This window comes from Schistocerca nitens, chromosome 6 (assembly GCF_023898315.1).
Source record: "Schistocerca nitens isolate TAMUIC-IGC-003100 chromosome 6, iqSchNite1.1, whole genome shotgun sequence".
Classification (NCBI taxonomy): Eukaryota; Metazoa; Arthropoda; class Insecta; order Orthoptera; family Acrididae; genus Schistocerca; species Schistocerca nitens.
In genome coordinates, this window is record NC_064619.1 from 209,596,397 (window position 1) to 209,606,246 (window position 9,850).

Here is a 9,850-nt window from a genome sequence, read left to right on the forward strand (position 1 = left end):
TAGCATTTACTGCTGTAATTCCTCAGAAAAAGGGGTCTTAACAGAGACAGACAGGCCGCCATCAAATGAGAAAAAAATATTTTCTTGTGGTATATAATTACAAATTACAATTTTCGGATTTTTCCCCCTCAGTTGTAATGTGAAAGCTTGGTTCTTGCCCTGTTTAATGATGCTATGTCAACGGGAGGTACCCTACCGGTTATGATGAGTGAGTTTGGGAGTATCAGAACACATGATAGTAGGACAAACAAACAGGCAGACAAATGCACAACAAAATCATCCTATGAGGTTTCCGTTTTTACGGACTGATATACGGAATAGTCAGTGCTTTTATGGAAAACGTTTGCCGTTGCTTACTGTAGCACGATTGTACCCATGTGTGTACCCCTTCGTTCGAAGCAAATCGACGCCTACGAATATCTTTCTTTTGGATTCCAAATGTACCCGTGGTCTAGGGGTAGCGTCTTTGATTCATAATCAAAACGTCTTCGGTCCCGGATTCGATCCCCGCCACTGCTTAAATTTTGATAAATAATCAGCATTGGCGGCCGAAGACTTCCGGCATAAGAAGTCAGCCTCATTCTGCCAACGGCCTTGTCAAAGAGGGCGGAGGAGCGGATAGAGGTTCAGCGCACTCTCTTGTCCTAGGGGTGGGAAATTGCCCCTAAAGGCGGAAGAATCAGCAATGATCAACGACATGAGGATGCAGAAGGCAATGGAAACCACTACATTAAAGACACGTAACGTGTATCCACAAGACATGTGGCCTGTAATTGAAGAAGTGCCATGATGATCTCTCCATTGGCAAAAGATTCCGGAATATCCCCCATTCGGATCTCTGGGAGGGGACTGCCAAGGGGGAGGTTACCATGAGAAAAAGATTGAATAATCAACGAAAGGATAACGTTCTACGAGTCGGGGCGTGGAATGTCAGAAGCTTGAACGTGGTAGGGAAACTAGAAAATCTGAAAAGGGAAATGCAAAGGCTCAATCTAGATATAGTAGGGGTCAGTGAAGTGAAGTGGAAGGAAGACGAGGATTTCTGGTCAGATGAGTATCGGGTAATATCAACAGCAGCAGAAAATGGTATAACAGGTGTAGGATTCGTTATGAATAGGAAAGTAGGGCAGATGGTGTGTTACTGTGAACAGTTCAATGACTGGGTTGTTCTAATCAGAATCGACAGCAGACCAACACCGACAACGATAGTTCGGGTATACATGCCGACGTCGCAAGCGGAAGATGAACAGATAGAGAAAATGTATGAGGATATTGAAAGGGTATTGCAGCATGTAAAGGGGGACAAAAGTCTAATAGTCATGGGCGACAGGGATGCAGTTGTAGGGGAAGGAGTAGAAGAAAAGGTTACAGGAGAATATGGGCTTGGGACAAGGAATGAAAGGGGAGAAAGACTAATTGAGTTCTGTAACAAGTTTCAGCAAGTAATAGCGAATACTCTGTTCAAGAATCACAAGAGGAGGAGGTATACTTGGAAAAGGCCGGGAGATACGGGAAGATTTCAATTAGATTACATCATGGTCAGACAGAGATTCCGAAATCAGATACTGGATTGTAAGGCGTACCCAGGAGCAGATATAGACTCAGATCACAATATAGTAATGATGACGAGTAGGCTGAAGTTCAAGACATTAGTCAGGAAGAATCAATACGCAAAGAAGTGGGAATCGGAAGTACTACAGAGTGACGAGATACGTTTGAAGTTCTCTAACGCTATAGATACAGCAATAAGGAATAGCGCAGCAGGCAGTACAGTTGAAGAGGAATGGACATCTCTAAAAAGGGCCATCACAGAAGTTGGGAAGGGAAACATAGGTACAAAGAAGGTAGCTGCGAAGAAACCATGGGTAACAGAAGAAATACTTCTGTTGATTGATGAAAGGAGGAAATACAAACACGTTCCGGGAAAATCAGGAATGCAGAAGTACAAGTCGCTGAGGAATGAAATAAATAGGAAGTGCAGGGAAGCTAAGAAGAAATGGCTGCAGGAAAAATGTGAAGACATCGAAAAATATATGATTGTCGGCAGGACAGACTCAGCATACAGGAAAGTCAAAACAGCCTTTGGTGACATTAAAAGCAACGGTGGTAACATTAAGCGTGCAACGGGAATTCCACTGTTAAATGCAGAGGAGAGAGCAGATAGGTGGAAAGAATACATTGAAAGCCTCTATGACGGTGAAGATTTGTCTGATGTGATAGTAGAAGAAACTGGAGTCGATTTAGAAGAGATAGGGGACCCAGTATTGGAATTTAAAAAAATGGCTTTGAGCACTATGGGACTTAACATCTCTGGTCATCAGTCCCCTAGAACTTAGAACTACTTAAACATAACTAACCTAAGGACGTCACACACATCCATGCCCGAGGCAGGATTCGAACCTGCGACCGTAGCAGTCGCGCGGTTCCGGACTGAGCGCCTAGAACCGCTAGACCACCACGGCCGGCGGAATTTAAAAGAGCTTTGGAGGACTTACGGTCAAATAAGCAGAAGGGATAGATAACATTCCATCAGAATTTCTAAAATCATTGGGGGAAGTGGCAACAAAACGACTATTTACGTTGGTGTGTAGAATATATGAGTTTGGCGACATACCATCTGACTTTCGGAAAAGCATCATCCACACAATTCCGAAGACGGCAAGAGCTGACAAGTGCGAGAATTATCGCACAATCAGCTTAACAGCTCATGCATCGAAGCTGCTTACAAGAATAATATACAGAAGAATGGAAAAGAAAATTGAGAATGCGCTAGGTGACGATCAGTTTGGCTTTAGGAAAAGTAAAGGGACGAGAGAGGCACTTCTGACGTTACGGCTAATAATGGAAGCAAGGCTAAAGAAAAATCAAGACACTTTCATAGGATTTTTCGACCTGGAAAAAGCGTTCGACAATATAAAATGGTGCAAGCTGTTCGAGATTCTGAAAAAAGTAGGGGTAAGCTATAGGGAGAGACGTGTCATATACAATATGTACAACAACCAAGCGGGAATAACAAGAGTGGACGATCAGGAACGAAGTGCTCGTATTAAGAAGGGTGTAAGACAAGGCTGTAGCCTTTCGCCCCTACTCTTCAATCTGTACATCGAGGAAGCAATGATGGAAATAAAAGGAAGGTTCAGGTGTGGAATTAAAATACAAGTGTAAGTAGGCTGTTTAGGTTTTTTTATTGGTAACGCCACCTCTGTATGAAAATCACTGGCTGTGCTGTGTGCAGTCTGTGGCTGCTTTGCATTGTTGTAATACTCGCCATTGTAGTGTTAGGCAGCTGGCTGTGAACAGCGCGTAGCGTTGCGCAGATGGAGGTGAGCAGCCAGCAGTGGTGGATGTGGGGAGAGAGATGGCGGAGTTTTGTAATTTGTCATGAACTGCTATATATATTATGACTATTAAGGTAAATACATTGTTTGTTCTTTATTAATATCTTTCATTTGCTAACTATCCCTATCAGTAGTTAGTGCCTTCAGTACTTTGAATCTTTTATTTAGCTGGCAGTAGTGGCGCTCGCTGTATTGCAGTAGCTTGAGTAGCGAAGATTATTGTGAGGTAAGTGATTTGTGAAAGGTATAGTTTAATGTTAGTCAGGGCCATTCTTTTGTAGGGATTTCTGAAAGTCAGATTGCGTTGCGCTAAAAATATTGTGTGTCAGTAAAAGCACAGTCATGTATAATTGTTCAAAGGGGACGTTTCATATGTCGACCCTTAGCCTAGGATACCTCACTGGAATCTTCTGATTTTTTCTTGTAGTTTGTGTAATTAGTGTAGATTTTGTTTATTGCTAGCGCGTAATTGTAGAGAGGATCTCCTTTGTAGTTGCAGTCTTTCATTGTTGTACAGTAAAACAGGTGTGGCACGCATGTAGATTTGCACCAAGTATTTCGCAGCTGCAATTAACTAGATATTATTTTCAGTGCTATGTTAATGTGTTCCCCTATTTTTGCTCTTCAAATTGTGTTTTTCTGTGTTGTCGTGTGAAATATTGTGACAATAATGGCGTGTGAAAAACGTAACACTAGGCTCCAAAGTAAATTGAGAAATGACAGCGAAGACGAAAGCAGTGTGTTAGCGCCACCGTGTAATGAATTAACTAATATTCAAAGTAGTAATTTGGTAACTGTGCATAGGGAAATGGAGCGGGTGGCAAACAATGGCGTGGACAGTGAAACAATTAGTGAAGAGGGAAGCATTATCGATCGATCGGTCGGCAACAGCTCGCCTCAGGAATCGGGAATGACAGGACACAATTTTGCAAATATTGTAGACTCAGGTTTTGGGTCCTCACCGTTTTCTCAAATGAGTCAAGACACATTTTCTGCTTGTCAAAATGTAAATGTTGCCGGTGAAAATGCACTGCAAAAAAGCATAGAGAAACAGATTCCAGACACTAATACATTATTATTGCAATTAATGCAACAAATGGGACAAAATCTTCAAAAGTTAGACACAATGGAACAAAATCTTCAAAACTTAACACAATGGAACAAAATCAGAGACAAACACAGCAAAAGCTTCAAAAGTTAGACACAATGGAACAAAATCTTCGAAAGTTAGACACCACACTTGAACAAACACGTGAAGATTTAACTACTGAGTTACATAAAATCGAATCGAAATGTCAAAAAGTCTGTAATGACGTAAAAACACAAATTTGTGAGCATTTCCAACCTATTTTTTCGCGTCATGAAAATGCATTACAGAATCATGAAGCAGCCATAAAAGAACTGCAAACTAAGGTTCATGCAAATCACGACACCCTGCAAGCTAAAATTGATTCAGTTGCATCTACCGATTCGGTTACGCAACTTGCAAAAACTCAAGAAAACTTAAAGGACACAGTAGATACGATTTCAACACAAATGGACACTCTGAAACTTGGTTCAGAAAAACACACTGAGGAAATGTGTTCACTATCGGAGAAAGTAGCCGAACTTTCGGATCAGGTCACTAACTTATCTACAAAGGTAGATGATGATCTGAATGACACAAGACCTGTAGCCTTCACTGACACAGAAGAGTATGAACAAATTAGAAAATTCAAACAAAATCAAAATCAAATCAATACACAGTACAAAAGAGAAATCCGGGAAGTACAAGATCAGTTGACGCAGGTAATACAAGAATTACATATTTCAGAGGACACTCGCGCTCCAGTACGGGAAGAGGGACATAGAAATACGGAACAACCACAAAATAATAACACAGGACATTTCGGAAATTATGAAAGAAATTGGCAAGGCGCATTGGATTTTGAGATGGAACCGCCGACACGACGTAACAATGACCGATATGCTACTCGCCGACACGATGATTTTGACTATAAGCTGTTCATTACTACACGTAAATCCAAAACGTTTAAGAATTCTGCCAACGACATTCATCCACAAGCGTGGCTCCATCAATTCTCTCATTGTTTTCCTCACAACTGGTCATTGGAGCACAGGTTAGAATTTATGTGTGGCTACTTGGAGAATGAACCAGCTATAAGAATGCGATCGGTCATTCACGATTGTCACAGTGAAGGAGAATTTTATCATGCCTTCCTCTCAGCGTATTGGTCTCAAGCTACACAAGACCGAGTAAAACATAGCATCATAATGATGAAACACTTTTACAATCTGAATTTTCCAGTCTTGTCAAATATTTTGAAGACATGTTACATAAGAATCAGTATCTTTCAAACCCATACAGCCCCTCAGAACTCATCCGCATTTGCTTACTCAAATTGCCTGAACATTTACGACATATTATTTTAGCAGGACGTTGCAAAGACGACATTGAAGCTTTTCAGGGACTCTTACAAGAATTAGAAATTGACACAGACAGTCGTGGGATGCGAAAACAGGAAAACAATCACTACAGGTCACATCCGTCACAATTCCGTGACGACAGAAACAATAACTGGACACGACAAGTCTATTCTTACAACGCAAATCGTGACCAAAACAGACACCACCCATATGACAACCACTGGCAGAGTAATAATAGTTACAGAGAAAGATCGCATTTCCGTAGTAATGAATGTGACAGAGACAATCATAGAAACAGACAATATGGTAACCAGAACCATTATTATCAAGGGAGACAGAATACTTTCAGACGCAACGGTCCAGCACGCAGTTACGATTCAGGAAGAAATTCTCCACCATATGACCGACAAGAAAGAAATTATGAAATCTACCGACATGACGACAGACGAGATAATCATTACGACAGACCTGAATTTCATCAGAACTGGCGGGATTCAAACAGAGTTGGGCACTTTCGACAACGTGAATTTGTAGAAGCTAGGTCTCCTAATCCCAATAACGACGCACGCCAACAAAGAGATAGCAGACAATGACTCGCACCGCAGGCAGACGCGTGCGCCGGCTGGCTCAGGGAAAAATAACATAGACGCTAACCTTGAGAAAAATTCCAGTATTCTTTACCGACGTATACCACTTGACAATTGCGTTAAAATTGAAACTCTGCGTACTAGGAAGAGCAAAGGGTTACACCATATTTCACATGTAAAACCATTTATTGAGAGATAATCTGCTTTTTAACTTTGTCTTTGCCATAAAACTTTTCACTTCACATTTCTAGTATGCTTTGTCAGACTTAAGAAACTGTTAACATGCAACAATGTTTGAAGTTAAATATCCAGCCTCCTAGGGAACATTTTTAAACAGAAATTACGAATGCATTGTTATAGTGAACAGATTACACAGTGTTGTATTTGTACATTCTTGCTTGTTAGTTGCACGATTACATAACGACTATCAGGCTTACATACTTAGGACACATACTGGTACTGCTAATGAGATTTTAATGCAACATTTTGGTTTACTTGAAAATACATTCTGGATTTAAAGTACTTTCTCTGAGATACCAGATGACACAGTGGTTAGTTTATGTGACAGCTACACGATTTTTATCACGACGCTACTAATGAGTGACAATTTACAATGTTGCTTTTGCAGTGTTTCTGTTTTATATCTGCACAGTTTTCTGTTTTATTCTGGAAAGTAAAACATGTTTTAGTAGTAACTTTTGTGGTATAGCTACAATGAGACAGCCTTTTCTGTAGCACAACAATACGTTACAGTACAGTACTTTCTTCATCACAACAATAAGCGTAATAACTACGATATCTATACACAAAGCATTTCAGTTTTGTTTATCATGAGGTAAGTACATTGACTTCTGCAGAACTTAGCTTTCGGAGGACGATAACTACGAGACTTCCACAGAGATTATCTTACAACATGACGCACAGTTTAGCGCTACAGTACACGTATTTGAGTGATTAATTTCGCACTTAAAACATTTTTTTAAGATATTTGAAGTACAATGATACAAGGGCTTTCCGTGATATATTTCATTCCATTGCTGTAATCTGTAACACCTGAGGGTATAATTACATTAATCCTCAGGGGGGTACACGCTTACTTTGTGTACCATGTGTTTGGCAAGCACAAGGAGCCCTAGCTAATATGGTATTTGCTTATACAATTTTACACATCGGTACCATATTTCTCTAACACATAAATTACACAGCTACCTGATCATTTAACAGAGAAAGAAACATTTTTTTTACTACGTCAGTGACAGATGTTTACGTAATTACACAGTTGGATAACTTCACACTTACGAAATTGTATGTTGTTTGTACTTTGTGAACTGTTCATATTTTTTTGGAACCATTGTGATACTATGAGAGCTTTGAATGATATATTTGGTATGGGATCACGATTTTTAAAGTACGTTTGAGGCAGATGACACTTTTGACAAGAGCAGAGAATTTTTTTTAGGTTTTGAAATTATTGGAGGAAGCTACGACGATTTTGAGAGTTGACTGAGGTGTTATGATATCATTACGATGACTATGTGAATTATGCTGTTGCGGTATGTTTATGATCAATAAGCTGATGCTATATGAGTTATTTGAGTATGCTACGTATCTGTTATCATAAAATATTGAAGAACTGTTGACGAATAAGGTAAGGAATAATGAGTAGTGGTTAGGGACTCACTCTGGTTTGTGAAACAGGTTGTTGGAAAACAAGAATCGTACTTTAAGAGTTATGAAATGTATGTAAATGCGTGAATGTATTACAATGCCGACGAAAACTTTTTGGACACTGTTATATCAATAGGATTTTGTTTCTACAGATTTGTAACGCAAATTCTTGACCTGTGAAATATTTTTATACGAGACTGCCACTGTAGCGGAAACTGTTGTCGTAAATATTTCGGTAAGAAAGGTAAGTGACCTTGACGTAATGCGTCTTGAGCGGCCACCTGTGCCAGCCACCTGGAGAAACAGCCATTAGGTAAAAAAAAAAAAAAAAAAAAAAAAAAAAAAAAAAAAAAAAAAAAAAAAGAGGCCATTAACCTCACTTCTGACATTCCTTTGTAGAAATCATCGCAAATACGACACGCTAATTACTTGGAAACATATCATACTTTCTGATATTTACTGAAATGCCTAATGAAATGACAAGAAATAGTTTGTCTACACACCTGACTATGACTACTGTCTTTCTAGACGAGAGATTTTTTTACTACTTATGAAATACCATATGGCTAATGAATGATGTTTCATGCCGTCCTTTGTACATATTTGCTCATTTTCTTTAATATCTAGTTTCTAGCTGCACTGCAGCAGTGGTTACAATAAAATGTAATATATGTACTAATATAGTTATGCCTACAGATCCAGTCAATAAGAAATTTATGATCTACTTCCAAGAAAACGAGGGCACATAAATAGACATTTCCCTTCACAGGAATTACATAAATAATTTCTTTACGATTTGGTAACTTATCTGCTAGTGTAAGTTCTCATGATGCATCACTCTAGGGTTAAGATGTGACATAGGTATTAGACATGGCCATTTTTAGTGTAATATTCTTTTGCTTGAGCTATGTCATGTTTAGATATAAGTTTTTTTTTATTTGCTGTTGCTGTTTGCCAGGCATAATGTTACTGAACTTGACTTTGTATTACTCTGTTAAGCCATTTTACTACTGATTTATTTTTCTTGTTTGCTGCTCATTGCCTTATATTAGTTGTAATATTGAGCTTGCTTTGCGAATTTGAATATTTTATCATTGCTGTTTGTGTTAATTGTTTTGTGCTGCTGCATTGCCTCATTCCTTAGTTTAGCATCTGAGCTCAGTAGATTTAAGTTAGCTTAAGAGGGGGTAGACTATATAAGAGACTGCGTTGCGATGAATTGGAAGAAATGCATTGAGAAGTTATACAAAAAAAGTACAGAAAGCAGGTATAGATAGGACTTTTTGGAAATAATGAAGAACGAAGGGAGATCTCCGAGAAGTAAAGAAAGTTTCGTTTGCAAAATACTGCAGTAAAACAAACCCTGTCCTTTCCTTGTGTTATCCCACTATGTGTTTGTGTACCCTTGGGTAGTTGTGTTTTTCCTGTCTTAATGTGTTAAGCTAATAGGAGCTACGTTGTAGAATTTTTCTGATAATGTGTTATTTTCTTTGTAAAGATGTTTAGACATTATTTATTCTGTTCTGTTTTAATGCTTAGGTGTGAAGTTGATGTTTCAAAAGTTATTCTGATCTTTTATGTATGAACTTATGTCATAATTCCTGTAACACTGATGTATAGGTATATTTTATTCTTTTGTAAAGCCTTTATTACTACAAATGTTATCTGTATTGCTATGTTTTTAATGATGTTTTCTGTATCTTTGTAATTGTATTCTTATGTTATAAAATTGTAATTGACACCAGTTCATCATATTATTAACTTGTAAGTTACATTTCACTGCACATGTTTCTGTTGGTCATAGTATATGGACAATATGTGAGAAGTAGG